Source organism: Lathamus discolor, chromosome 4, assembly GCF_037157495.1.
Source record: "Lathamus discolor isolate bLatDis1 chromosome 4, bLatDis1.hap1, whole genome shotgun sequence".
In the NCBI taxonomy this organism is placed as follows: Eukaryota; Metazoa; Chordata; class Aves; order Psittaciformes; family Psittacidae; genus Lathamus; species Lathamus discolor.
The window spans coordinates 104,427,766-104,441,650 of NC_088887.1; the positions used below are offsets into that span (position 1 = coordinate 104,427,766).

The 13,885-nt window shown below is 41.5% G+C and overlaps 1 protein-coding gene across 3 annotated transcripts in view; it reads left to right on the forward strand.

Annotated features, from left to right (window-relative positions):
- The window catches only part of STARD13 (StAR related lipid transfer domain containing 13), a 321,431-nt gene that overhangs the window by 35,898 nt on the left and 271,648 nt on the right, over positions 1-13,885 (forward strand). The window contains exon 1 of one of the 3 annotated variants that reach the window (XM_065678400.1): positions 1,008-1,086. The exons of 1 other annotated variant lie outside the window; for it this stretch is intronic. The gene's annotated coding sequence lies outside the window, so the exon portion shown is untranslated. Of the gene's footprint in view, positions 1-1,007; positions 1,087-13,885 lie in introns of those variants that run through there. One more of the 3 variants, XM_065678401.1, reaches the window with a different exon arrangement.

Here is a 13,885-nt window from a genome sequence, read left to right on the forward strand (position 1 = left end):
GAAATCCCCTGCTTGAGATACACAGCTTTCTTCAGTGAGACAGAGAGGGGGAGAGAGAAGAGGTACAAATAAGGGTCCGTAGACTTCCATAAATGACAAAGAAATGCTGTTTCTGAAACTTGGTTCCCTGCTTGGTGTACTCACTGTGGCCTGGGGGACTGAGGCACAAAAGCCACGGATGGGAAGCACCTGCCACCCGTATGTGCATGTTCTGCAGCAGGCTGCACCCTCCTGGCTGCTATCACCTTCTGCTATATGGCTCAGTCCTTTTCCCAGCCACATCACTGCTGTCAGGAGGTTAGATCAATAAAGAAAATCAGCTGTGAACTTACACAGGTATAACACCGATATTAAAAACATTTCAAAGCCATTCAGTATCTCCTCTTTTCTGTGTGGATACACTTCTGGCCCTTCACGGTATCCCTGACCTTGCCATGTGCCTGTGAGCTGCTGACACTTCAGCTGTGAATTATGACAGAAGTTATGGATCTGTGCAGTCCTGTTTTATGATGATGATTTATCGTTTGTATTACAGTCATGCCTAGAGGCCTCAGCAAGATCAGGGCCTCACCGTGCTAGTCACTGTATAAACATGTATTAGGAGACGGTCCTGCTCTGAAAAGATCACAAACAAAAGGTGGGAGGAAGAACAGAAACCCGGAGATGTGAAATGCGTTCCCCAGGGCAACCCAAGGATAAGTACCAGGGCATAGAGTAGCAGCGCTCCCATTCCCTGCCTCCTGCCTGCCCATGTCTGCACCAGGCTCCACCATCTGCTGCTCTTCCACGTCCTCCTTGCCAAGGGCTGTACAAGGAATGGCACATTCCTGCTTCACCATTCCTCTGCCTGTGGCCTGAAATCAGGCACAGTGTGCCAGGAGGCACATCTCTGCCTCCTCTGCATGGGTGCTGCAGGTGCATGGCTGCCCGTTCAGATCACTGTTTCTGCTGCACTCCTGGAATTACTGTCTTTCCGTTTTTTCTTCACCACTGAGCTGACAGTCATTGCTACCAGAAGAGGTGTTGGTTGTCACCTCCAAACTGAGACCGGATGGCTTCGTTCCTTCTCAGAGCAAAATAAAACAGGTAACTTAAAATGATCACTATCTTATATATGGATCTAAGATATCTTTGGGGCAACAGCAAGACTGACGATGTGCTAAATTGAAAGCACAGAGGCATACTATGGGACAGCTGCATCTTGCCTCCACTTATGGGGCTTAGAACTTGCTTCTGGCTATGCCTAAACGCTGTCCTTGCTTTGCCTTTGCAGTACTCAGGGGATAATAGGAGAACACTGTTTTTCCTCCTTTTGTAATTGTTATTGCACTTGGCATTACGACCAGAGCTGTTCTCTACATATAAAAAGCTGAACCTGAAAGCTGGGGGTGTGGACTGTGTTAATATTAATTATACATTGAATATTGCTTTGAAAATGTTGCGAGCTGACTCTCCTGAACTGCAAAACTCTATACAGGAAAGAAAAATGAGATGCAGACTTGGCCTGAAGATTTTCAAAGAGGAAAAAGCCAGATTTAGCTTATGAAAATACTTGGTTTACCCTTTAGAAAAAAACGGGGCAATAAAATTACTGAGAGGGCTGCTCTGCTGATAGAAGTACCAGTACAGCAGTCAGGAGTAAGCAGACATGCTGAGATGAATTAGGTTGACACATAGCTAGTAAATTGAGTGGCCCTAGTGGGCTGTGAGGAAGGGCTTGCAGAAGACTCTCTGATGCTGGCTAGCAGGTCTCTTAAAACCTGCTAGAAGCAGGAGATGCTGTTCCCAAAGAACCTGGAAAGTGTGAACTGCATCTAAGGGCAATTGAAATGTTACCATGTTGGCAAGGCCACTGTCAGAGCCATGTGGGGGGCAACCTGCCCTCCAGTGAGCTTCTGTAATGAGGAGCTCACCCGAGAATGGACAGCTTTTATTTCCAGGCAGATACTCTGTCTTGCAACATCTGAGCTATCTTTTGGTACTTTCATTACAGAAAGTGCTTGCTCCAGTTAAAGCAAGTATGTCCTATATCAGCTTAATATTAACACTGCAACTGTGGCCGCTGGGGCCAGGCAGACATTTTCCATCTACTCAGTTAATCTCCAGCATGATTCAAGAGCACAGCGAAGAGCTGAATCACAAATACGTCCAGGAGTGTTTGCAAGACGCAGGAACTCCTCTTTTCCTCTCAGAGACAGGGAGCATCCAGACTTCCCAGCCACACCTGCATCTTTCCCAGGCATGCTTCACCAGCTGCTGTGTGTGTGTCTGTCTGACTCTTCATAACACAGTTTGGCCTACCCTGATTATATCTTCATGATATTGTCACCGTATTAACACCACAAGCAGTGAGTCTTTCCCCACAAATGCCTTAAAATGAGACTTTTTTACCACTTAATTCTTTTACATGGATGCAAGTAACATCACAGTAAGTAATCTCTGCATCAAGCCCATTCTCCTGGACAGAGCAGTCCACAAATGCCCAGTTCCTCATCCCCAGTAGAACCTTCGATGCTGTTTGATTCATCCTCATCCTTCTTTTTTATTTATGTCTTTTATTTTTATTCCTTCTGTAAAATGGATACAAAGGGTGGCTCTGGCCTCCTTCACAGTCTGACCACTGCCCTGTGCCTCAGCGCAGATGTCACATGTTACATACTGCTCTGTGCACTGACGGGCAAGCAGCCTCAGCCCAAAATGAATCATCAATCAAGTCTGCTCTCACCAAACAGACATTTTTATGCCCTGTCTCTATTGACACTCTATTGACAGTTATTGACAATCCCAGCAGTTTGGTTTGGTTTTCCTTTCCCTTGTCATCTGATACGTGAGGATGATCTAAGCTTCTTCAAGTGCGAGAAGCAGAGCTAGTAGGACATGCAATTTTATTGCAAAGCCTACTAGGACTTGTTACTTCCGCTTCTCAGGGAGAAAATCTAGTTTTGATGTGGCACATGGTCTGTAAAACAGTTTAGCAGCAGGTCCCTTTGGAAAACCTGGCAGAGCTGAGCTCAGACACCCAGTCTGTCATGAGGCCTCCCTCCCATCAGGGCAGGGGCTGGCCCCTCCTTTGAAAATACATGGTAAATGGAACACCACTAGTAGCATAAAGAGGTTTGGGGATCAAATCAGCATCGTTGATTTTTGCAGGGACATGCTCATAAACAGCTTGGTTGCTTTACTTCTCGTGGGATGTTGGCATTTACCAAACTAATGCTACCGCATCGGCCAGCGATGTCTTGCAGACTGGACCACAGGTGTGTTCATTGACTGCACTGGCACTGTTCATAGGAATAAATATTACACCTGTGAGGTGGAAATGTGTTATGAAAGTCATAAAGATAACAACATTGCTCCTAAGAGACTTAGTGCAGTGTCTATTACTGTTAAATGGCAAAATTACAGTTGTAACAATATGGAGATGTAAATGTAATTGTGTATAACATTGTGTAATCATTAAAATCCATATAAATTTTGTGCACTTAAACACGAGTGACTACGGCTTGACACTTGAAACATTAGCATAATATCCATGCCATATGGTTGGCATTTTCTGTTTCTTGTATCTGTCACTCTTCATTCTTGTCAGCTGCTCATGAGAACTTGCCAGATAATATCTGCACCATTGCCAAAAACGTCTAACAGCTGGTGTAGTACTGGTTAAACACTCTGTAATGTTTCAAACTTTAGTGCTCCCTTCTATGCATTAGAGAGCTGGTTCTTGGAGCAGATGTTTAGCTTTGTTTTTAAATTAACTTCAGTCTGCTTTTGTGTCAGTGGTGTGCTTCTATGCTCCATCATATGCCTTCTGTGAGACGGGTGAGTTCAGCAGCATCCTGTCTTTGACAGCCTTAAAACACAGAAACTGGCATGATAAACTCTGTGTTAAAAATGCACTCTGCTGTCTGCTTCAGTACCTGACATGAGCTGACAGGGGCTGGACTTGAGCTGAAAACTCATGAAGACTAGTTTAGATCATCTGTTAGCTGAGATGGTAATACCTTAGATTTTTCTGTTACCATGTGATCCTCCTTGCAGCACAGAGATGTGAATTTGCTCAATGCCCTTGGTGCCACAGGCCACCAGAGCCCCTCTGTATACAGAAATTGACACAAAGGGTCCCACATGCCCAAATGAGTCTTCTGTGGGACCCAAACCATAATGTGGGCTTAAGCCACAAGCAGTGCATGGGCATGGCTTAGAGCTCTGCCTGCCCCAGGGTGGGAAGAGGGCAGAAAGGTCCACACTGGCACCTGGAGTGCAGCCCTGGGCCCTAAACCCACCTTCAGCTTGCAGGGTTTGAGACCACTAGAGGAGGACTGGGAGCAGGAGACACATTTTTCTCTGTAAATATCCTTTACAACATTCCTAATGACTAAACTGGGAATTCTCTAACGTTTTCTATATGGAAATCGTGTGAACTCTGAATGTGCTGAAATCTGTGTAGTTCAGTGATTTACATATTGAGATTTATGATGAGCTAGGCACATGACCACCAATGAATTAAACAAACATCCAATTCCATAAACAATCTGATTTTATGGATGGCATATGCAGTTCCCTTGGGGCTGTATGTTTAAAAGGCTGATTTATGCCTTTGGAAAAGAGGGCTGCTTGCTTTTTCATTGTGCATTTCTTTTCCTGGAGCTACCTTACCTTTTGCTCCTTCAGGTTCTCTTCAAAATGAAGTCACTACCCGGCTGAAACACTGGGTTGGAATTTGAGAGGCTGTGATGGAGAGCATTTACTGAGAAGCTGCTGAGATGTCCTTTAGTCCCCAGTTGGCTTTGTAGAGACAAAAACGGGGAGAGTGCTGAAGAGAGGAGGCCTCTTCCCCTCCAGAAGTGGGCAGTTTAATCCTGATAGGCTGCTTTACCTCATGAAGACAATGACTTAATATGTGTCCTTTTTACACAGAGGCATTTTAATTTGTGCTGCCTTTTGGCATAGGATACCCTTTATGAACCAGGACTCCCCTGTGGCTGCTGTACAGATACACAACAAAAAGGTAACAGCTGCCTGAATAGGCTTCCATCTAACATGAGGCGAGAAAGAGAGGTATGGACAGGCAGGGAGTGCAGGTAAATAATGGGTTCATGCTGTACGTAGAGCTCTTAGCATGTCATCCCCAGTGGCAGGCTATGCACTCATTTTTGCCATGTGGGATGCATAGACATTGGATATTCACAGAGTGGCTTGTGCCTCTTATTTTCCTATTTTCTGCACATGCAGACCTACTCAGATGACAGAAGTGTGGGCAAAAGCGTCGTGGGCTGCATATATCAGAAAGTAGATTTGCACAGTTTTTATTCTTTCCAGACGTTCCTGCCCCTGTACCATATCCCTGGAAATTATCCATTTTGGATAATGGATGAAATTAGATTAGAAACAAGACAAGATGCAATTACTCACTGAGGATGAATTGGATAAAGTGGTAAAATGGGGCCTGCAGCTGGAACTGTTAGAGTCTGGTTTGTGTGCACATGGAGGAGTCGCAGAGGATTTTATCCATGGCATTATCTGTAACAGGATAAACATATTTTCTGTTTATTGTAATACAGCTTTTTACCCACATTAAAAATCACTATTGAGCCATTACCTGTCTCATAACGGCTGGTACCACTTATTTGAGCAAGGTGCTATCCACATGAAGTCCCTGGAGTTGAAAAAAACTGTGATTAAAATGAAAATAAGTTTTATCTTTGACAAAGAATAAAGAAATTACCTTAGGCCAGAGAACTGCAGCAGGATGCTCATGGTGCCTGTTCAGTGCCGGGGGATCCAGGGCAGGAACAAATATCAGCCCATTCATTTCTTGATCCAGGCTCAGCAATTTTCCTGAGGAAGTCTTTAAAGCTTTCCCTAACCACCAGGATTTGCAAGTTAATTCCTGAAGTGTGCAAGAAAATGGGACAATCTTAATTTGTTTAGGTGCTTGGTACATTCTTTTAAATGAATTCCTTTTTTATTTCTTTAGGCATTTTGACACTGTTGAAAGACAGGCCATCAGATTAGTTTAAGGCCGTGCAAGACAGTATGACAGAGCTGAGGACACAGATGCTGTTGGGAGGGGTATTGCACTGATTTTCCTCTCACACATGTTTACTTGTGAATGTGCCCATTGACCCTGTGAGGTTCTGAGTTCAGAGGTAAGGAGGGAAAGTGGGAAACTTCTGCTAATGGATGTTCATGCCTGGTTTTTATATATATATATGTATATATTTTTTTAACTATAGAAACTTAGACCATTTTTTGTAAATATTTCATTTTACACACAGTAATTGAGACTGAAGATGGGGCACAAATCTACACCTCTGAAACTGAAGATGTTGGTTATCAGACTATGATATTCTGCCGCAAAAAGACAACTAAAAAGAATGACATAAGTAGATGTTCCTGGAGGCAAAACATGTAGTACAGAGCAGCTCATTACTTAGTAATGTAACATACAAACATGTGATTGTAATCCATCATTTTTATCTGCCACCCTGAACAGGATTATAGCAACTTGCAGGGTCACACAGGTACCTATAATCCTAGGCATAAGTTCCTTTTAGCTCAGGCCATCACAAATGTCATTTGTGGTGTTCCATTTATGTTCTTTAGTTTATGAATGTAAAATGGGAATCATTTCAGTACAAAGGGAACCAAGCAGTGCTTTTGACTGAGTGCCAGCCAGCAGGTCAGGAAATAAGTTTCACACTTCTTGCTTTTGATAGGTTTAGCTATGGTACTTTCTTTTTTGGTTTTTTTTTTTTTTAACGTCTCTTTTATGTCTCTGCATTGATATAAGCTATATTAACATGAAGTTTCCAGACTAAGCCCTTGCCCTGTATATCCTCTGTGCATGTACTTAGAATGTTTGAGTTGTCCCATTCACTTCAGCAGGTTAATCAGGTACATAATCAGGTGTGTACAATATTTATAGGGTCAGGGTTTAATTCTTTGCAAGACCACAAAAGAAAGGCAATGCTAAGCATGGCATTTGTGACACAAAGTTGTTAAACATTTCTTTTATGTGCTGCTCAGGCCATTAAAGCCATGCGGATAGATGCCACTGCCAGTGGGGAGTAAAGGGCTGCCCCGGAAGTCTGATGTAAGATGCTACTTGATGCTCAGTGTGGGAAAGCACCCATGTATACATATATTCCACATAGTTTCTAAAGTGAAGAACAGAGAAATAGAAATAATAAAAAAAAAAATTTCCTCCTGATTTTATTCCTTTCTACCTCTCTTCTGTTGCTAAAGCATGTCAATGCCTTCAGCTGATGTGAAACTTGGTAGAAGTAGCCAAGTCCTGTGTGCACTATAGAGGGGACACTGCACTCTGCTTTTCGGAATCAACCTTCTTTTCATTGGGAGTGTTTCTAAGGCCAGATTTAGAGGTTGAAATAGTTGTCTATATTGATCATAATTATTATAATGGGCTGTATCAAAAGTTCTGTAGACTTTAAAATGCTTCATTTCTTAGAACTCCTCTTGAGGCTACTATACTTCCCCCAGCTTCGTAACGTTAGTAGCAAGGACCTGAAAGAAAATCTGTCAAAGTAATGCAAATAACTCCCTGTTCAAAAAACACCTTTTCAGGGGGAGGGGGTGGCAGAGGTTTGGGTTCTTTTCCCAATGCAAGAAATATTTTGCTGTATTTTAGCACAGAAAATACTATTGTCTATTAAAATTTCTTAAGTAACTTTTAAGGGTTTCACGTGGCTGACACTTCTTGGCCTTGCATTAATCTTGGGATTGTTTCACAAGAGACCCAGGGAACACCCACTGATAACAATGTCAAACATTCAATGTATTTACTGAACGTTTCCACTTGCTTGATCATTAAGGCATGCTTTGAGTATGAAGTCACCGATGTTGTGTAAGTGTAGAATTTATGGAGTGATTTGAACTATAGGGGAGTCCTGACATGTTTTTGGCAAATACTGTCAGATACCATGGACTGATGCCACTCAGAATTGTTGCTCTGGGATATAATCAGGTTCTAGCATGAACATTTTGCATTAGAATTCAAACCCTTTGATTACAGAGAAGATGGGAAAAAGGTTATTTAAACAGGCCATACATACAGTGTAGGAATCTCTTAACAGAACACGTTTTCTTGCCTGTTAAAACAGATGATTTAAGCATAAAGTCTTTGAACAAACAAAAATGCAAGTGTAGTTTTAGAAAATCAGAAGACTTTATATCAATGTAGCATGTAATTGTTGTGCTTTCTTTTTGAATCTTGCTTTTAAGGTCAAGGGAACAGAAAAGAACTAATTTAAGCTGGCAGTGAGACCGATTCCCCAAGTCTGGGCTTCCTAAACTGTGCTTCTGAACTTGCCACTGACCTACTAGGTAGCCTTGTAGAGCCTATTCAAGGCCTATTTAAAACTCATTTAAATATAGAACAAACACAAATATCTTCAATTAGATTTTAGCGCCTTTTAGATATAAGTAATAATGACTTTGGCTGCCTTAATTTGCCACTTCCCCATTTGTACTGTTGTGAGAATAACCTAAGACTTGGAGTCCTTGAATGAAACCATACAGGAACAGGATCTGGATCTATGCAATTGCTGGCTTTATCACATCCCTGCTGCCTGACTGAATTTTCCAAGTCTGTTTTTCATCCAGCCTCTTGTTTTGCATGTTTAAATTGCAAGCTCCTTCAGACAAGGTCCATTTCTCACAAGAGATTTGTAGAGTGTGTCTGTCATCTGTGGTGGTGCTGCCAGACAACTATCGATGGCTGCCACTCATGCGGGAGGTTTCAGCAGTTCTCTCCCGCTTTGTCTAAAACATGTATATAGAGCCAGTTCTGGTACTGCGCACGTTTTAATCCTCTGCAAAGCCATTAACCCTTTGACATTAGTCCCACTAATTGGACTTTGTTTCATTACCTGAACTTTTTCCCTTAAGATTTTAAAAGCCATGTTGGTAGTTGGTTGCCAAGTGCAAGAAACCACAGGTAAATGAACAGCATTTCAGTGTGTGTTCTGGAAGGAAATAGTCTCCTGGTATTAACTTACACTGTATTTCTTCATCCCACCTATAATATAAAGGAAGGAGACAGAATAAAAACCACAGAAAGTAGAATAGAAAGTAAAAAGAAGCAGTGATTCAAGGAGTTTGAGTATATACTTGTCAGATAAAAACTAAAAATTACTAGGTGACCCATGGCCAGGGTCTTTTATAAAGGGGGCATGATTGATATACAGAATATTAGATTTGACACATATTTTATAGGCATCCCTAGCAGAATATATACTGAATATATACTGAAGGATTTTAAGAACAGTCCTGTTCTTCGTATATAACATTCACAGAGCTCCACAGTTTTTGCAAATGTGCTGTCTAACCCTAGAGTCCACCTCTTAAGGAAAGGTCTTTGAATAACGTGGTTTTGAACTTCCTGACCCACTCCCTGGAAGATTTTCAGTATTGCTTCTTGAAAATAGTTTTGTTTTGTTAGACCCATTCACATGGGATAAATGGGCAAATTCTGCAATCTGTTTTCCTACCCTTATTTTTATTTAATATTTTGGGATTAGGACTATCCTGTGACACAGAAAGGACAATCCTATTTTCTGTGGGAAACAAAGTGCAAAGTCTTCTGACATACAGCACAAAAAATGCTTTGCTTTTCAGGCAGACATCATTCTCCAGATACCTGAAAGACTTAGAGAAATGGTCATACTAGTGTAGTGAAGCTGATGTTATCAGGTGTTGTACATAAGAAATGTCATTTATGAGTTGTCACACAGCTATTAGTAAGAGACTATTTACAAAAACACGGTACATCACAGTGACTGTCACTGCGCTTGTTGCAATCACCGAAAGACCAGGTATAGTTAAACAGAACATTTATTTTGCTTTTAGGGCAAATTACACTTACGGATCATTTATGGGATGTATTTGTTGTGTCTCGGTGTCCTCTGTAACTGTTTTACACTAGCTCTGGAGGCACAGACCTGCAGCACTGTGACCATCATGTGGGACAGGTCACAGTCCAACCTCTCATAGCTGGCCAAACCAATAGGCAACAGAGCCCTCTGCACTTCCCCAGCATGGTTAGGGGTGAGGACATGGGGGTCCTGGTGCTCTAGCTCTGGTGCCCTTCTCTCCCCTGCCGTTAGTTTTATAGGACAGGCTCTGGTGGCTTTAAGCAGTCTCCATGCCCTGGCTCTGGGCAGGATGGCAATCCAGCAGCTTCCATAGCTGCTCCTACTTTATTGCCTGCCCCAATCCTCTGAGTCAGTGACTCTTGCTCTCCTCCTTCCCTGCAGCATCTTATACATGCTCAGGTGTCTCCCTCCAGCTACACAGCGCTTAGAGCAAATTGTAATTAATCCATGGGCTTCCCCTCAGCCATAACTTTTTACACCATGTATTTAATACACAGACCAGTCAAAGTTAGACCTAGATTTAGGATTTGAACAGACATTTGCCTGAATCCCTACTGTCTTTACATCATGCATTCAGATTGTTATGCCTTGATCCTCTAATCTCTCTAAGGGTTGAACTTCCACTGACTTTAACCTGCCCAGCCATATGCTTTAAAGCCAGTCTTCCCCAGTTATTGCACCACGTGCAGCCCCAGTGGACCTCTAAATCTTTCAAGAGTTTTGTAATTTGGTGCATTCCCTAAGGAAGGCTTGGAAGCGGTCCAGGGAATAAGGCTAATTTGGAAGATGGGAGAATGCATCTTCTGAAGAAATGGCTCCAACACCTTAACATGTTGGGCCGTGAAAAAGCAGCAGGTGAGATAGGATTTAATTACAGCGTAGAAGTACCTAAGGGAGTGAACACAGAACTAGGTCTGATTCTGCAGCAGAAGGTAAAATGCGAGGTCACGGGCTTAAACTGAAGTGTATTTCTCTAAGCAGAAGGCTATTCTGTACATGTAATAAACTGGCAAACAAGGTAGTGGAAACCAGTCATAGGTGCAGGAATCTGTTTATTACCATCGCTGTGTGATCAGGTTGTGCTGCTGATGGTTCTTGTCAGTCACAAATGGCTCTTTCTCTGTGTTGTCTGGTGTTTCAATCTACTATTGTATTTTTGGGGGGGTTCTTCCATGATGAGCTTCTGGGGGCTAGAAATAGAGGCAATATTTAAAGGCTAACGGGAACAAATATGTAACTATTTTTTTTTCATTAAATGCTTTGAAGGTTTATGTACATAGTATTGTAGGTCTTGCAAAATGGCCCAGTTGCATCGATGGCCCAATTGCATCGATGGCCCAATGGCACAATTGCATCGATAAACACAGCAAATACTGTGCAATTATGATGAACTTCTGGCAGGTGAAAAGCAAGCTTTCTGTGACAATGAAAACAGTAATATAAATGGTATAAATGGGCATTCCACCTCATGCACCTTTTCATGTAGGAGGGGGAAGATAAATGTGGAAGCTGAGAACAGCATGTGAAGCATGAACTTAGGCTCCCTTAAAAGAAAAAAAAGGTGTTTCTCCACTAATTTGCAATGGCTTGGGTTTGCATTTTGATTCAGGTTGTGCAGGAGAGGGCCCAGTTTCAGCTGGTGCCTCCAACTCTGAAAAATGTCAGGACACTTAGAGGCAGCTGGAACATTGGTCTGCCCCTTTGCAAGCTGTGTAGTTTTGTTTTCACCCATTTCCAATCACTTAATCATCTACTAATGAAAAAGCTACTCAGAGAAAAGGTTAGTGTGTGATTTAAGTTGGATTTATGGGGCATCAGTAACCAAGTTATTATTTTAGACAGCCTACATTCATGCTGCAATTTTCCTAAACAATGCAGAGTTGATTTATTTACTCCACCTGAACTGCGAGAAAATAATGAGTAAGGCAGTAGTTCTTTCTGCCAATATCTCTGTGTATGCTCTGCAATTTATTTTTTTCTTAAGGGTAAACATCCTATTAACAAGTTTGATAGACTAATCCCAAATCTATAGCATATGTAGATTAATTGGGGATGGGGCATGCCTAGAACTGCTACATCCTTCAAAGGTCCCTGCTAAAGTACTGAGACTTTGCTTCCCATAGCACATCAAAGCACTGTGCTGGTCCCCTGGAGCAAGGGAGATGCTCCAAGCTACACCAGATGTTCCCAGTAGATCACTTTTGGTCTGTCCTGGTGGAATGTGTGGTTTTGGGCTAGATAATCCTAGTGAGGTTCATCGGGGCAGCAGAGGTAGCCTATATATAGTGGTCATCCTATGCTCCTTCTGCTGTCCCTGGAGACAGACTCTTCAAACATGCAGCTCATTTTGAGGAAAACTTTTGACAACTGGTCACATGGACTATGCCTGACAGTTCCCAAGCTCGGCTTATGGAGCAAGTCTTAGATGCCTGATCAGGCTCCTGGGGTCCTTCTATAAGTTATGACTGCAACTTTACGAAAGATTTATTCAAGCTGCCATAATAGTAGCCATTCAAAATCAACAGTTTTGTCTTCTCCAGGGTTTCTTTGCCATTTCTATCCTAAGGCAGCTTCAGTAAGTAAAACTGAGACTCTCTTCTACTAGCTTCAGATTTTTTCGTCTTTAGATCCCTATCTGTGACAGAGGTAATAATTTTTAAAGCTAGGTTAATAATCCTTTATCTATTTTGACAATTTATGTAAATTTTCTGGAGACTATTTTCTCTAGGGTATGGAATGATGCGTAGCAGAAATCATAGTTTATACCTTACAAGAAATTTTAGCATTTTAAAGTATATTTCACGGCAGTTCAGAATGGATAAAAACTGTTAATTTCTTCAAAACAGGGATTCCTGAAAGAATTCATATTAAAATTATTTTCAATCTTTTGAAATTTTTCCATATTTTCATATTATTTTGTGTTATTGCAGAAAAGGCATTTTATTAATGCTGGTAAAATGCTTCCCTAATTTAATTCAAGAATAAAAGAACAACTACAGTATTTGACCTATTATAATGTCATACTACAACATGTTAGAGTAGTGGTACCAAACACTACTAATTTTGACATTCCTAAATGTCTCCTGCTTCAGAATAGTTGGGTTGTTTGAGTTTGGGTTGTGGGTTTGGGTTGCTGGGTTTTTTTGGTGGGAAATTATTTTGCTCGCAGTTTAAAGAAATGAACCATTTTAAACATACAGTGCCTTTGAGGAGCTTTAGTTTTGCTTCCTTCCCAGCTCCTCGTATTTTCCCTCAGCTGAGTCTTGTAGCCATACTAAAAAAACCCTAATCTTTTTTATTTCACTTTGCAGCTCAGATTGATTAATTCCCTGGGCACCCAAGTCAATAAAATGAATAATACAGCAATGAGAATTTTTTTAACAGAAAGTTCAGAGTACTGCTGTGGGTCCTTTTATGAGATGATATAGCTATATGATCTAGTTATACTAATCAGCTTTGACAAAATAGAACTAGATGGTACAGTCATAAACATGCCAAACCAAGACTGTGTGAGCCTCGGCAGAAGACACACCTCAGCAGCGTGTTTTACTCTGATTCAGCCAGTCATTTGTAGCAAACCACCACCTGGGTTTACTCTTCTGTTGTTGTTGTTGCTGTTGTTGCTCTTTGGTGTGGTTTCATCTGAAGAACTGTCTTAAGGAACTACATTAAATAAGAGCAGAATAACTAATGGAGGCGAATCACATCTCTGACCAAGAGATTTCTCATGCAAGAAATTGTAGATTCAGTTATTACAGCAAACGGTTCTCTTTGCCCAAATAGATTCTTTCACTCAGGAAGCTGATTTATGTTATGCTAATAAAAGAAAATTGTGGAGGACTCATTTTGCCAAAACAAGCTGTGTCTCTCTGGGAAGCAGTTTTCCAGGATGATTTTTTTTTTTTTAGAGTAAACATGGTGACAGACTGAGAATTAATTCACAAAATGCTCTGATTGGTAAAACTCTATCCTGTTTCTAGTAACACATT